The sequence below is a fragment of the Rhea pennata genome, chromosome 3 (genome assembly GCF_028389875.1).
Source record: "Rhea pennata isolate bPtePen1 chromosome 3, bPtePen1.pri, whole genome shotgun sequence".
In the NCBI taxonomy this organism is placed as follows: Eukaryota; Metazoa; Chordata; class Aves; order Rheiformes; family Rheidae; genus Rhea; species Rhea pennata.
The window spans coordinates 64507399-64524026 of NC_084665.1; the positions used below are offsets into that span (position 1 = coordinate 64507399).

The window sequence follows — 16628 nt, forward strand, 5'->3', positions numbered from 1 at the left end:
CCTGAAGATGACCAGTAGTCCCTTTTAAAAGCGTGTTTTATTTGAACACGCTTGCTTTTGGACGGCGCGGGAAGAGGGGAGGCGAGAGATAGGGAGGTGTCAGCCCGGCAGCTCAGAAACCAGCGGATTGGGCAGCCGCTTCCCGGAGCAGCGCGAGCTGGCCGGGTGCCACGCTCCGCCGCCGCGCCGCGCGGGATGGGGGCGGCCAGCCGGCGCGCAGCTGCGCCCAGCCGCGGGGCGCGAGACCCGCTCTCGCCGCTCCGTGGGGCTGCAGCAGGATGTTCTGCCTGAAAGGTGAGCGAGCGCCGTGGAGAACGCCGCTCCGCGCCGGCCTTTCCGGCTGGGCCGCGTTGCTTGGTGGAGGAGGGAGTTCTAGCGTTGAAATGCAATCTTTTTTTCCTTTTTTTTTTTTTTTTTTTTTTTTTTTTTTTTTTTAACTTTGTTTGATGCATTCGTGAGAGGCGGTGTGAACTCATCACTCCTTTTGTCCCGGTGAGCAGGGGGTCGGACCCTCGCTGCCCCTCTGCAGTCCTCGAGCAAGGCAGGCGACTGCTCGGCAGACAAAAGGACGGGCTCGCTCTGCGCGCGAGTGTGTGTGTGTGTGTGTGTGTGTGCACGCGCGTGTGCGTGCATGCACGCACGCATGCACATCATGCACGTCGGGGTCTCACGGAGACGCTCCCAAGAGGGGCGACGCTGGGAGCGGTTCGCCATGTGAAGCATCTTTCCCAGTGATGCTGCGCTTGTTGAGCGCATTCGGACCGTATCCTGATTCGGTCGCGCTGCCGTTTGCGTGGGGCGTTGCGGTTACGTTGCAGTAGCGCAGGTGCCCGGCAGAAGCTCCTGCGGCCCCGCTGGGGGATACTTGCTTCCCTTAGGGAAGGTGCCGAGTCCTAGCGACAGGAAGAGTCGTCAAGACAGACGGGGAGCGTTCTCTTTTGTTCTTAACTCGGACTTCCTAAAAATGCATTTCTGAAACTAAAACACCGGGAGAAGCGTATTGTTTTTGTTTGACATCTGTGTTCCCGTTTTTATTTGAAATTGGTGTTGCTGCTGTCGTTTTCTCAGTGAAGCATAGTTGCTGAAAAGCTGACAGCAAAGAGTCGCTGTAAGGAACAGCTTAGGAGTTTGTAAAAAATGGACTTTCTCTGGGAAAGGATAGCAATAAAGTTAAACACACTACTGCTTACCAGTCCCTTCCAACGAATACTTTGTTGTTCTCTCAAAGTTGCTGCAAAATGTTGATTGCATTTACTAAAGGTTGTTATTTGTGAAAAGATCTCACTGAAGATCTGCATACCGGTTGCCAGCCATAAATTTGACAGGAAAAAGGATTCTCCTCCCCCAAATTATAGACTAATGAATCAGCATTCATAGACAAAGCCTTAATGAATTGCACAGCCCAATTTTGCTATGTATTGGTTGGTCTTAAATGAAACTGCTGCTTTATACACAGTTTAAAAAAACCCACCACATTTAAAATTTTTTTTAACAGCAGGGCAAGAGAGTGTCAGTTCATGACACACAGGTCCGAGGATCACTGAAACTTAAGAGACCAAACAAAAATAAAACTTTTTTAAGGGTTAACTTAGAGATACAGAATAGAAGTTACTGTTTAAACAAAGAATGTAATAGGTAAAATTTTTCAAATGATTTGAGTAGCTGGACAGCTGTTGGGACTTAGGCTCCTGTGATCATCTAGAGACTTCTTAGATTCAGTGAGGTGTTTTCAAATTTCTGGTGGCTTTTCTGTCCGGATAGGAGAATTTACTAGTTACAAGACAAAAACCCTTCTTAAGGCTACACTTTGAAGCAATAGAGTTACTAGTTTTGTTGGATAGTGGTGTATTTTGTGATGGTTGTGTGTTAATTTTTTTCTCAGATTTATATGCGCTTACACTTTTTGCTTTCATTCACTGTGATTTTTGCACTGTTTTATTACTTTGTAGGAGACCTCTTACCACCTTAAGGGGCAAAAGTTATTGTAGGTGGCATTAACTTTTTGTATTTCAAATTATCCTGAAATACTCATTGGGGAGAAGTGTATCATTGTTATTATTTATCTTGAATATGAGGAGAGAAGTTCTTATGCACCAGCTCTTTTACTGACTTCACATTAGCTTGTATGGAGGAGGAGTTGTTCATCTCTGAAACAGTAAGAGCGTGTTTGTCTGTCAGATATTGTTTCTGTTTTGGTTCATGCTCTGGAAGAACAAGAGTGGTTACTCGTACGCTGCTTCGGCTGCCAGCTCCCACGTCGTGGTGCAACGGGGGCAGAGCTCAGTCTGGCTCTGCTCTTGGGGAGGCGAACCAGGCCCTTGTCTGCGTGGAGACAGGGTCGGTGCGTTCGGTGACTGCGGGTGCGTTGGGCGCGGGCACGCGCCATTGCGTGGTGCCATTGCAGTGTGTACGGGAAAGAGCGTGCTGGACGTCTCTGCCCTCGGGTAGCCAGTGGCCCCAGATACGCTTGCTCCGAGGCTCCTTGGTGTTTGATCAAAACTGGGCATCTGCAGATATAGGGCAGAAAAGGCAATGCTCTTAATTATTCTAGGTATTTTGAATAAAGCAATGCAAATGAAAGATTTAAATCTATTTTGTTCTATTCTGCAAAAGTTAATTCCTAGAAAGGTCATGAGCCTTAGTAGTTTGGCATGTGCTGACAAATGAGCTCACGTTTCTGTAGTATTTACCTAGAGTTTCTCTTTGGTTTGTAGTTTTTGTAGAAGGAAAATAGTGCCAAGAAATGCTGTAAAGCAGGCATGTGCACTTACTGCTTGCCTGCAGTTGGGAAGTATTTTCCATCCTTGCTTGCCTTACAACTGTGGATTTGAGGGAAGTCTCTTATACTAATAATAGCAAGAAGTTATGATAGAAGCTGTCCATTAAAAATCCCAGGCATGTGCTGCCTGCTCCCTAGAGAAGAGTTCCATGATAGAAATGCAGATTTTTTTTTTATTTTTTTTTTAAAAGATCACAGGCTTGCTCACCAGTTGTCTCGTGTGTTCTGTGCGTGTAAGGACATTCCTTGGATTCTTTTCTTGGCAACGTTCTCATAAAATATCCAATGTTTGGAATCAGAAACAGATTTTCTCTGATGTCTTAAAATAAATATGTTTTCCAAGTTGAGCTAGGCAAGCAAAAATTTGTACACTGAGTTGCATTTTTCATTTTTGTTTTATGTTTTTACATTTTTTTCATAAAACAAGCAGCCAAAATGAGGAAGGAGAAGATCTGTGGTAATTTAAATGAAGGAATCTCTCAAAGTGAAGATTCCTTGCAGAATTTAAAATGTGTTTAGTTTAAGTCTTAGAAAGTAGCTGATTGTGTGGTTTGTTCCTCTGATTTCATTTTATTATTATTATTATTTCTGTCTGAATTCTGTGTAATCACAATTGGACTTGTGAGTCAACCTATTCTTTCTGTAGCTTATGCTGTGTCAATAGTGCAAGTATCTTTGAGGACATCTCAGCTGAATTTTTTCTAAATATGAAGAAGTTTGAACAAACGCAGTAGGTTACTTCACGTTTTGATAGCAGAAGATACAGATCTTGTGGTTATGTATGAGTGGCCTGAACTTTACTTTTATCTTGAAATAAGTATATTGCCTTTCGTCTCCCTCATGTCTCTAAAGTTCTAGATGGAAACAGTAAGCCACAGTGGGTATCAGGTAAAGTTAAATTGGTTAACATTCAGCGTTTACTTTGTTTATAGTAGAATGGCATGATACTTGACAAGATCAGCGCAGTCTCTAGAATTAAGCAACGAGAGTGTGATTGTTTTAGTTAATAGATCGACTTCTGTAAGAGTAGGTCTTGCTTATTTTCTTCCTTTTTTCCTTCTGTATTTTACAAAGTTATTCGTTCTGCCGTGCTTTTCCCAGTCAGTTTTCTTTGCCGCCTCTCGTCCCCGTTGAAATCGGTCGCCATTTGGTTAATCTCTGACTTGGTCTGCCATTCGCTCTTTGTCCGGAGCAGAACTCTTCACGTAGCTCAGTACTGAAAGTTACATCTATGTGAATTCCTGAGATGGCAGTAGAATAATAGGTCTGTCAAACATGATGTATCTGTATGCTATGAAAGAAATCAGTGTTTACCTAATTATTGAAGAGATTTTAGTGTTTAAAATTCTTTAAAGTTTAAACTTGCTGGCTAAACAACAGTGTTGTCATCTCCTGCTGAAAAAAAGGAGAGATATAAAGGCAATGAAACATATGTATGTGGCTAAGCACGTTCGTAGCATCTGGCACAGACCTGTATGCAAAGGGTATATGAATGCCAAAGGGAGAAGGAATTGCTTGTAACGGTACCTGGAATTATGGAATAAAATTTAACATAGCGAAAGGAAGATTATAGGTTTGGATAATAAATTCTCACTGAAACTAGTCAGGTGCGGAAATTGTATTTTAACTAAAATGTTGAAGAGCATTTCTGTTTTTCTGTTAAGTAGTATTCAGATGCTCCACCTAAGGTTGTAGCTGTGCTGTGTAATGTTCTTGTAAGCGCTAAGAAGTACACGGTTTCTGCTTGGAAGAATTTACAATCTAAATATATTGGAAGGAAACATATTGGAAAGAGGGCAGTGTATAGAGAAGACAGTGAATTTCCAAAGGTAGCAGGGTAATTTGATGGCTGAGCTGAGGCAATGCACACGTTTACTCTGCCCTTTCTCCAGCCCATTTGTAGCAGATGGGGCAAATAGAAACTGCAGAGAGTACTTCTGCCATGACAACCGATTAGGGAAGAGTTTCATTCCCCAGCTCCGGTTTCTGTGATTTAGGGATTGTCTGTAAATACATTCGCTCACCACGTTGTGCAAGTGTGTTGTTACAGTCGCTGGAATTGTTTTGTTTGCCTGCCCCTAAAGAGCCACCAAATGGCACAGGCACAGAACCTGCAAAACGAGTGAATGCCTATTGTTTTGTACGGTTTTCTTTTTCTTTGTTTTGGTAGTAGAACAGGGTGTAGGCACATATTTTTTCCGTTAAGTTTTTAAGAACAGTAATAGCAGCGGGTGAAGCTGGGCAGAATATAATCAGGCACTAGATAAAAATCTCTTCCTGCAGGTATGCTGTTTTTTCTCAGGGCACATGGGTCTTTCACTCGGATACACGGGGTGAAGTTCACTCTAAAATGATATGGTGGCAAAGCAGTTTGTGTAGGTTTAGCTGTGAAATCGGTTAGTATTGAATGTCTCCTTCAGTAGATCTCTAGTGTGAGTCAGGATAGACTTCTGTACGGGCCTAGCTTTCTGTATTTAAAGTCATCCCGTGCTTTTTAAACAGAGTACAATATAAATACATGGAGACAAAAATATCTGATCCTTGTAGTCCATTAGTTTACTCAGGTGATAATGTTCCCAGTCTTTAAGACTCCATGAAAATTGACTTAAACAGTATCTGTTAACCCTCTCCCCATCCCATCTGGAGGACTGTGAGCACAATACGAATGGTGACTGTTGTGCCACTCTGTAGTTGAGGGCAGTGGATTTCTGTTAAATTGCAGAGAGAAGTCAACACTTAAAAGAGCAGAAGCATGCAGGCTACAGAATATTAAAATGTATGTAATAGAAGTAGTATGCACAGCTGATTGGATTCATAAGTATTGGAAGAATTTAGTGCTGAAGTGCTCACTGAACAGCATGCACATACTTGGGACCTATAAATATTTTCATGCGTTTTTCAATGGTTTAAGCTTAATAATTCACATTGCTGAAGTATAACATTACCAGATTTGTACTATCTGTGCTATGCTTACTCTTTTACACCAGCTTTTCTTTCACAATCCCTGCCTCCTAGCAGCATTTGTGCAGAAGACTGGTGTTACTTCTGGGGAAATGCCATAAACTTTTACCAAATGGAAGACCTATTTTCTGTGAAACCACATTGTCTTGTACTAAGAGATGGACATATTTTCAATTCTTCCATTCACAGCTGTGATTTTGCCAGCAGTTAATAGCTGACTAAACATTCTATAATTATCTGAGGCATCTTGATAATCTTTTTTTTAATACTGTCCCAGTGCTGTCTCAATTCCAACCCATTAGAACATCCCACTTTTTATTAGCTATATTAAAAAAAAATTCAGAAAATGTTTCTGGCAGTTGAAGGTCTCACGTGAGTTAGCTGGACCTTCAGACTGCAAAATACTTTAATCGCTGGTCTTATGCAGAGGAATTACAAAAGCGTGGCTTATTTAGTCTAGCTGGTAGCTTTGGAGGTAAATATCACAAGGAGGGAGGAAACCTGTTTAAGTTAAAGGACAGTATTGGCACAAGATGAATGGTTATGAATAAGTTCAGAATTAATTGAAGTCAACATTAAAAGGTTACAAACCATCCAAGGAGGGAAGTTGCGGAAAAGACTTCCGAACAGGATAATGTGGACAAAGAAGTGTTTTTAAGATGCTTCTTGATAAGTTGTTGAGAGAGATTAAGTTAGAATTCCAGGAGCTGGGAAGTGAAGATTGTGACTGATGTTGTTCAGGTTGTATGGAGGTTTGGAGCCTGGGTTGCATTTCTACTGTGTTTATGTTGTATTGATCCCATGTTTAAGTGCTTCTGTTTAGCCAGCTGTGAGGACCAGGAAGAATTCCTCTTAAATTTAATATGTAATCATGGCTTTTGAAGCTTCTTTTCATTCTGTTCAGAAGCTTTGGAGACCTGGCTGCAGAGGAAGACAGTGTGAGGGACAAGGTGCATTGCAGGTCCTCGTGGCCTCAGCCTCCTGTAGGTGCATCCTGCTCACCCCATCCTTCCTGTTAAACCAGCCACATATATTGCTGAGGAGAAAAGTGTCTCACAAGCTCAGACTGGTCAGGACTGCTGGGCTTTTCCTGTCCTCTTCCAACTTTGGGTGTGCTCAACCCTCCTTAGGAGTTTTATTTCACATTCTTCTTGCTCTTACATGGACCTCAGATACTGCTAACACCCTTCATTTTTCTCTTGCTCTTTTCCCATGACACACTATAGTTATGTAAGTAGTAAGAAACTGCAATGTCTTATTGTGGGCTGCTTGTTATATGGTCTCTCTTGGCCTGTGAATCCTCCAAACCCAGATATCTACTGTAAAGCTGTTCTTCACAGCACAGCATCCTGTCCCTTTCTTCTTGTAGTTTTAATCCATCCTCGTTCTAATCTAAACTGTTTAATAATTGCTGAAACCTTATGATAAACAGGAATTTGAACCATGTTTCGTGGTGAAGACAAGTGTTTACACTTGTGATGCTGAAACGAAGCCTCTGTCAGTGCCAGTGGTGGGAACCTGCTCTTTAGGAGAGGAACATGCTTTCCAGCTGATTCTCAGTCACAAAGTCTTGGATTATTTTGTACATGTTTTAGCCTTAAGAGAATTCCTCTGCCTTTAACATGCTTATGTGGGATAAAAAAGCATAAAGCCTAAGTAAGGAGGAAATCTAGGTTTTTCCTCTGTTCATTATTAAGGTCAACCAGTTGTATACTCTTGCCTGAAGGCTTAATTTGCAGGGAGGTTTGTGTTAAGTAAACTGGAGGAAAGCTTTCCACTGTCTGAATGCACAAACACATCCTTCTTTAGTCAGTCAGGTTTGCTTTTTGTTGTCAGTTTCCCATCTCAAATGGGAATTCGGGATCACAATGAGGTTTTTGTTGCTGACAACCAGGAGAACGCAGTTTGTGCAGCACCCTGTGGAGAGATGTCCTTCCCCAGGCAAATCAGGTGTCTACTGGAAAACAGGCGGAGTGTGGAAATTCGAACTCCTTATTGAGGAAGAAGGATGCAAGAATTGGTTTTAAACTCTTCACCTTACAGGTAGAGTGCTGGGAGGAAGGCTGAGGCTCGAAATGGGAACATGCATGAAGTAAAGTAAGCTGTGGAGAACGTGTGGAAGCATGTTAGTGTCTTAAATAAAATTTCAAAAATGAAATACTTCTTTTTTCATGCTTGTTATATAACTGTGTTTTGAGAATTTTAGGTGGGGTCACTTTTGTTCACTTTTCCCTTGCTGAAAAGCAAATTAAAAAAAAAAAAAAAAAAAAAAAAAGTGAAAGCTCTCAAGTTGTCCATGTTTCTTTGCCTTCTGAAGGTTTCAAAAGGAGCATCTTTCAGTGACATGGAGTTGCTCCTTACCAAGCTCCGTTGCTGTGTTGAGGATGTTGGGAGATTTTTATGTGGTAACAGCAATCCTTGACAGAACTGAGGCTGACATTTTAAAATGTATTTAAAAATATAAAAAAAGAAATGGTGTCTTCCTCCATAATTGATCTTTGGAAGTCAGGTTTTGATTTATTCAGAGCTGTATTTTCCTCAGTCTTCTGCATGTGCATTTGTATTGTTATGACTGTGAGTGCGCTCTGTGTGGGTGTGAGTGGTGAGCACAGTGCTGTTGCCTGGTAGCTGTTCAGGTGATTGCTCTCATAAGATGTAGTTGACCCTATTGGGTGAAATAGTTTATATCTCCAAGCTGAATAACTGTGAGGGTTGTTTTCATGTTTATTATTTTTTATTTTCCTAAGGCAGGATGATAATAGGATTCTGCATAAGCTCATTTGGGTACAAATGCAAATCGTTTCATTTGGGCAAAAGATGTGTACATTGGAAAAATTACGGATATTATTTTAAGTAATAAAAAGCTCCATAGCTGTATAATTTTAACAGAGAACTTGATTAGATAATGTGGCAGAAGTATCATGAAAATTCAGTGTTCTGAAGGTAAGATGCCTGCACTGAAGTAAATAGCCACTGTGTGCTGCCATTGCTTGAATAATTTTAAGGGTCTTTTTTTAATGGATTAAAATTCCTCCTTTGTTTCCTCTTAAAATGTTGTAACTGAAATATCTTTTTACTTTTAGATTTAACATACCAAAACACTCAAAATAAGCCCAGCTTGCAGTCCAAGGCCAATAACAGAGCCAATTCCTCTGGACGCCAAGTGGTCACCACTTTATGCATGTTCCTGCTAGTAACAAAGCTAAAATTATAGAAGGAGAATACCTAATAGCAGGATGTTGTCTATGGGACACTGTCCATCCAAGATAGTAAAAGCTGAATAGTTTCAAGGTAGACTGTTTTAAATAACTGTGCAGTGGCAACTGATTGCTGCTCTGTGGGCTGTTGTGCAATTTGCTCTAATCCTGTATACTTGCCTAAATGAGAAAAATTGAGATGCTTAATTTTATGCTTTTTTGTATTTGCTGTCTCTGTCATTTCTGTACAGCCCATCTTTTAGAAAGACTTGGGTTTTCAGGAAGCTGCTGGCACAGGTTAGTCTTACCTGTGGATTATCTGTGATTGTTGTTGCAAGGGTAGTTAAAGTATGTATTTTCCATCTTTTTCAAATCTTAGTGTTTTGGGCTTGAAGACGACTGCTAACGAGTCTCAGAGCAAGCTTTCTGTTTTGAAGAAAAGCAGCAAGTTGTTGTTTCTTTGTGCTTGCTGGATTTTTAAAAACCACAGTTGGAAAACTTGGAAGGGGGCCAGCTGTCTGTCAGCTTCCATCTTCTGGTAATACTGTTGTAGTGGTTTGTGTTTAACCTGCTACGGATTACATAGGAATGTATTCTGCCTTGAAACTTTATCCACAAAACTGCTAGAAAGAACAGCTTGAGCTAGTCCTCCTCATATCTTCATGCGACTCCAACATTTTAAATCTTTATAGCAGTTACTGCAGAGAGGAATTTATCCTCATCTTGCACCAGTAAGCTAGTGTTTGGGATTTCAAAGAATAAAATCAGTTACTTGATTTAATTCTAATTTGAAATATATCTGGGATATAGTAGATTCAGAGCTTTCTGTTCTTGCTTTCGTGCATAACAAGTTGTGTTCTGTTTATTTTTTTGAATAAAAAAATCCTTAATTCCATCTATGAATATGAATGACTGTAAATGTATTACTACTTTATTGCTTCTCTTTTGAAAGGATTGTTTTCAGATCAGTTAATTTTACTTTTCCACTAAAAATTTTAAGCCTGTCTTTGCATTATCATTCCAGTTTGTGTGTCCTTACTATCATTCTTTTCTTAAAAAAAAAAATAAAAAAAAGAAAAAGAAAAAAGAAAGAAAGAAAAAAGAGAAAGAAAGAAAGGGAGGGGCTGATTGGGCAAAATATGTGTAAAAGCTCAGTGACTCCAGAATAGAAAAAGGTTCAGAATGATCCGTTCAACTTCAAACTAATTTTGATCAAGAGTCTGAGCAAAATGAATCCTGTCAGAATATGTGTTGGGGAAATAAACAGAAACATGGATTTGAAGAATTTTTTGTTTTCCATATCTGAATTTATGATTTTGATATGGTCTGTGTCATAGCTAAGACATTTTTGCATTACCCAGTCAGGATTTTTGAAGAGGAGGTCTCTCCCGGACACAACAGCATAAATCAACATCTAGGGAGAATAATCTAGAGGAGGACTTACTTTTTCAGACTATTGTTTGGAATTTCAAATTTAATTTTACTTCTTGTTTTGCTAGTGAGCAGTTTAAAAATAATATTCATAGGCAATTGGATGTGGTTAATTTGCCTGTGGCAGGTCTATACGTGGTTGATCTTTCCAAATAATTTTGTGAAGCCAAATTTCATTTGACTTCTGTTTTTGACTGGGCGGTAACTAGAAGTGGTAAGAAAGAAGGGGGCTGGTAGACTATGTGGTGGCACCTCCAATTTAATCGCTCTGCTGGAAAATCGGTTACTGTGATTGTAGGAGCAGTTTTACTTCAACCAGTAACTTTGTATCAGTGTGAAACAGTAGTCCAAAAAGTTTATTGTTACAGGAACGAAAGTGATAGATCAGTAAGAGCTGAGAGGAGCTACTGTATTAATACGAGTTCTCTTTAAAAACTGTGAACGCCCTATTGACACTGAAAATTTACATCTGTATATATTACTGATCCCTGGACTGAAGAAGAACTTTCTTAGAGTGTGATTTTATTTGGATTGAAAAGCTGCTATTTTGGACTGCTCCTCATTAGCTTAATCTTTCCATGGTAGTGGGTGCGTTTTTTTGTCCTTACTCTTTCAAGTGGAATTTGATGCATTCCTCTGCCGTGATCTGTAAATTCAAGAGTTTACTTACTCTCTTTAGAAAGCCTTTATGTGACCTGTTGTAAAGTATGTGGGCTGTTTTTAGCCACAGTTTTTAAGAAGTTAATTCTAACTGGCTTATCTGGTATAAGTACAGTTCTCAAGTAACTGCGATGCTTCAGATGAAAAATTTTGTACTAAACCATCAGAGCTCAATGTCACGATATTTGATATAACTAACATAGTGTTTCAGTTCTTTCAACATACTTCGCTTGGCTGAGGTGTAAGATTTCCTCAGGCTGGTGGCAGAAGCGTGCGTCGACGTTACTTTTCTCTTTTGCTTTTAAACGGCCAATAAATAAAGTCATTTTGAGTTAGGCGTGCGGTGGGGGTTGTGACAGGTAGGTCCGCGTCAGCAAGGAGCGCGGCAGGAGAGGGCTGGAGCCGCGGAGCGGAGGTTGCACTGGCAAACCGCAAAATCGCGCGCTGGCGGGGACGCGGCCGCGCGGCGCGCTGCGCTGCGGCGCGAACCTTCCCGGCTGCGGGGCGGGACGCGTGGTTACCGAACGCCGCTTTTCATGGCAGGTGGGGTCGGCGTCCTCGCTCCTCCGTCAGCGCTGCGCCGCGATCGCAGGGCGAGAGCGCTTCGGCGCGTTTGCCGCCGCTCGGCGGGGCGGGTGCAGCAGGTGAGTGATGCTCCTCCGGCGTCGAGCGTCGTGTCCTCCTGGACCTGCGGCGCGGAGGCGGCGGGTTTCACCCAGCGGTTTCCGCCCAAGACCAGCGAGCAACAGATCACACCGTCTTTTTATTCCTTCGTGCATTTATTTATTTATTTGTTGATATATATATACACAAGGAGTGCTCTGTAGGTTCTTGTTTACGTCAAGCTTCAGAGCAGTTCTTTGTCGAACTCACCGAGGCAATCCCACCAGGTCAAGGGAGGCGCTTCCAGGAGCACCCACTAAAAATCTGCAGCAACCCTCTGGATGCAGATCTGAATTCTTCCGGTCTGTTGTTGTCGTCGTTGAAATCCTGAAGGCCCGCAGGAGTCCCGGGCTGCAGCTCCCCCCCGGCTTCCTCCTCGGCCCCTGGCCGGAGCGGGCCCTTCGGGGCCGGGGCCGTCCGGAAGGCGGCACTGCGTCTTGCGGGTACGGGAGTGGTGTGGCAGAACCCCCCCGCCCCGTTCACCGGGACGAGGGATAGCGGGAGCTGCTTCCCGACTGAAGGCTGCTTTTGTTTTTTGGGGTTTTTTTTCTTCTTTTTCTGGTGATGGCTTTTGTGAAGTAGTAAGTTGCTTTGTTTTTTCTATTGGAAATCCCAGTGCACATGGAGATTTAAATTCCAGTGACCCGCTGGGATGGAAATGAGGTGGCTGCTGCACTGTATCAGAAAGGAGCTTCCTTCTTCAAGCTTTTAAATCCATAAAGGAATCGTGAGAGAAAATAGGAGTGGGGAGACGTACTTTTTTTTTTTTTTTTTCCTTTTCCCGTTACCATGGTAATGAGTTTAATAAGCAGTTCTGATGCTTGTAATCCTACCACAACTCTGACTCGCCATTTAATCCGAGTTGTGAAGTGAGTGCACCCTGCTTGTCGGCGCGGGCACGGTGCTTGGGCGAGAAGTCTCCCCCACGCCCCGTCCTTGGCAGAGCAGCTTTTGCTCCCTGTTTTCAGCAGTAGTAGCGGCCACGCCGCGGGACCTAGCCCCTGAAATAAGGCAGCAATAATAGCTTCTGTTTTAACCACCGCCAGGGATAAGGCCTCCTCGGAAAAATTGTCAGCTTGCTTCCACCCCTCTAATGATCCTGTCTTCTGTCCTGTGTGTATTTTGCTCGCCCTTCCTGCAAGCAGTCTTGATTCGCAGTAAAAATGCATTATATTTTTTTTTTTGCGTGGCAACAGAGTGAAAACAGAAGAGTGCCAAAAGATTTTTTTTCTCTCTCTCATTTACCTGCTGCTTATACAGCTGGCTTTATTTGCTTTCTTGCTCTAAAGCAGTGATCAAGATTTAATGTCAAGCATATGACATTGTTGCATTGTTGTAGAAGACTTTGTAATTGGAAGATGAATGGTTGGGATACATAAGTGTACTTTTTAAATGCCCTGGGACTGCCAATAATGTAATGCAAAGTCTGTTTTTCTCCTCTGTTGTCTTACATATGTGCTATATATCAAAATACTTACTGGATTAAAAATAAGTACAGAAAACAGTTACATAACAGCAGAGGAAAAATGAAATTAAAAGATAAAAGAGAGGGCAATGAATATATTCAGAGTTGATGAAGCGAGAGATATGGAAAGGCTGTTCCAGATCAGAAGAGAAGACTCTCTCACTGTAAGTACAGGAGATTTGTATATGAAGAGACTAAAAAGGCTGTTGATACAAGCAGAGGTGCAAAAAGCATGTGCGACAATCTCTATGGTTTCGATGGGCAGGGTGTCAATTTTGAACTTAAAGTGAATATGAAACTAGAGGAGTTGTTTTGGTAATATGGATATAGTTATTAGAGTGTGCAAGAAAGCAAGGAACTTAATTCAGGAGGGCTTTTAAAATGTTTTTTGGGTTTCCACCAAGGCATTGATTCCTCACATTCCTTTTGATTTGTTTTTACTTAGAATTTTTGTTATTTTTGTTGTGCCAGAGTTTCATGGGTGCCTGCTGCATTGACAGATTTTCAAATTCAGTCTTCCTGCAGGGTGCTGGGGTTTGCCAACGAATGGCATTTTGAATATGCAGCTGACTATTTGGATACCAGGAATGGGGTTAGCCAGGTGCCTTTACATTCCCCAGGTCGTATCCTGTTTGCTGTGCACACAACTGCCAGCAACAGGCTTTTTACAAAACATTCTTTTATTGCTGCTTATGATTGTCATGCCATTCAAGGTCTTGAAAAATACAAAAAATAAAAGCTTGGTGTGTGTGATCATGAGAATGATAAAAATAATTCCATGAAAGTAGTAGGGGATGGAGCTAATGCCGGTGGACACGAACGTGATTATGGGGAGAGATTTTGTAAGCAGCGTGAGGCTTTGAGCACGTCCTGGCTGCGGGCCTTGCTGCTGCTGCTCCCGGGCCCCTTTCATCTTCCCTGCCGATTGATGTCTCCTGGCATTGTAGGAGCTGTTCGGCTGTTTGAGTTACTTGAAAAACTGTAAAGCTGATACATCCTGCTAGCTTCCTGTCTGAGATACTCATCTTTGGAAAAAAAGTGAATTACAATAACTTGAGGGTTTTTTGCTTGGTTTTGAAATGCTTTAGATTTTGTCTACTGTTTCTTTAACAAATACGATTTGAGATGCATTAAAGCAATGCACAAGAAAAAGGCAGGGTGCCCGCTTGCATCTGGAGGGCAGAAGCTCCCAAATGCAGCCTGGCCATGCCTGAGCCCTGGGGGTGCTGGAGTGCCCTGGCCTTGGGCACTTCTGCTACCATGTTTCTGACTGTCCCTCTGTAAAGTGAGGATACTTCCTCTCCAAGAGCATTACTGGGAGGCTTAAGAGGTTACCTGGCTTGGAGAAAATATGCTTAGTGTGTCAGGGATGTGCATATATATGTGTGTGTATATATATGTGTGTGTATGTGTATATATATATATATATATATATATATAAACTGTAATTACTATTTATAACCTCAGGCTGATCAGCCAAAAAGCAAGGAACCCTTCCCAGAATGTATCAGCCCGTCACTGTTAAAAATAGAAGCGCTGTCTAATGAGGGCGAAGTTTATCCTTGGGGATTTCTATAAGCTCCATTTAATTTCAGATGTGGCTGTTGTGCTTGCAGCAGTAATTACTGCTGTTGGTGTTTTCCTTGTGTTGTGTTTAAGTGTTCAATACAAGTGCTAATATGTTGTTACATTGTATATGTTTCCATTTTTCTTCTATCCAAGGGATCTGCATATTGTACCTAAAGCCTGATAGTAGAATTTCTTATTTAGCATATTCATAAAGATTATGCTGATAACAAAGTAAGACTGATATGGCCATAGTTTACGCTTCTAAATCTCCTGCGTTTCCATAGTGCATATTCTGTATGCTTTGTATATGCGTCTATATGTAATATGTCATTAGTATTGTTGCTATTTTTAGATCTCAGGAGCATATATGCACAGCAGGGGCTGATGTTTTCTTTGGTTGCATTTTTACTTTGTTTCTTGTAATCACTGAGTTGGTCACAGTTTTGGGAGTCTGTCAGACTCTTAATGATCTTTTTTCTTCAGACCTAATGTTATTTCCAGTATAATGTAATGATTTTTCTCCCTAATTATTCAAGCTCTCCCTAATAGAGCCTTGACTGTAAAGCAGAAATGACATATGCTGATAAAAAGATGAATATGCATGTCTGTCTGCCCAGAACAGTCATACCTGTGTACTAATAGTTCGATGTTTAAAAGAGGTGAAAAAAGAGTAATAAAGGAAATAAAATGTTCAGAGGGAAAATTTATATAAGTGACAGCTCAAAGTTGAGCAAAATGAACAGCCTCACTTTTGTGTGCTTAAAAAAAAAAGCATTACAGCTGCAATGGAACAATATGAAGTTTAATCAGAAGTTTATGGTAAGACTTTGGGTGAGAATTTAGCTTTATCAAAGTTAGGGAGATGATTCCTTTGTATAGCCACAGAATAAAATAACTACCTCTTTAAAGGAGTTTTGGGGAGACTGGAAGAGGGAAATGGATGCAACTGGCAATGTAAAAAAAGCCTTTCTTATGTGAGGTGGTACAGTCCTATTCCTGCCTCTGTATGATTTTGAGTTTGCTAATAATTGAGATCATAATCATCATTAAACGCTACATCATACACATTAACCAAGGTCTTTCCGACTTCAGGGAAGAGCAGATTTATTCTTTAAGTTAAAAAAAAAAAAAATTGTGTGGACGTTAATGCCTACCATATGGTAAATATACTTGTTAAACTGGATTTCAACCCTGATCCCATTATCATGTATCAGCCTTAGTTCATGAGCACATGTTGAAAACAGGGCTAATTGAATATATCTGTAGTCCAGAAAAGTGCATGCTAAATGTTATTAGGTCTCCAGGCCAGTATGTTATCCTGTGTGATCTGGTTAAGTGTTTGGGAACATCTGAGTTTACTAAACACTGGATTTTGTCCATTTCCCCTATCTCCTTGCTTCTGTGTTTATACTGAATGTTACATAATATTATTATTTTGGTGTTCATATCTGAAGCTAAGCTTTATATTAGAATTGCATAGAGATATCCCTGTAAGCAAATATCAGCTGATACCCTTTTTGAAATACAACTTGGTAATATAATTTCAGTCATTAAAATAAGAAGCATAATCTAAATCCAGCTGTATTGTTGTCCAGTAAAGGATATTGTTTCTGTCTGCAAGCCTTTGAGGAGAGATATGAAAACCAACACACAGTTTCTTCATAGACTGTTGGTTTTCAGAAGTTTTGTGTGTTTTTTTCTTTTCTTTCTCTTTTTTCTTTCCCCCCCTTTTTTTTTTCTTTCCTTTGTAATGACTCTCTATGAGATGATCGTAATCCCAGGAAGGAAAAGGGAAAGACAGCAGACACAGTGGGTAGATCAGTGAATTACAGAGAGATTGTCCCATTTGAGGTGCTTTATTATGGACTGCTTATGGACTGGTTAACTAACAGCATTCTCAGAG

At 41.1% G+C, this 16628-nt stretch overlaps 1 protein-coding gene across 4 annotated transcripts in view; it reads left to right on the plus strand.

Annotated features, from left to right (window-relative positions):
- The window catches only part of NHSL1 (NHS like 1), a 187352-nt gene that overhangs the window by 94779 nt on the left and 75945 nt on the right, over positions 1-16628 (plus strand). The window lies entirely within an intron of this gene.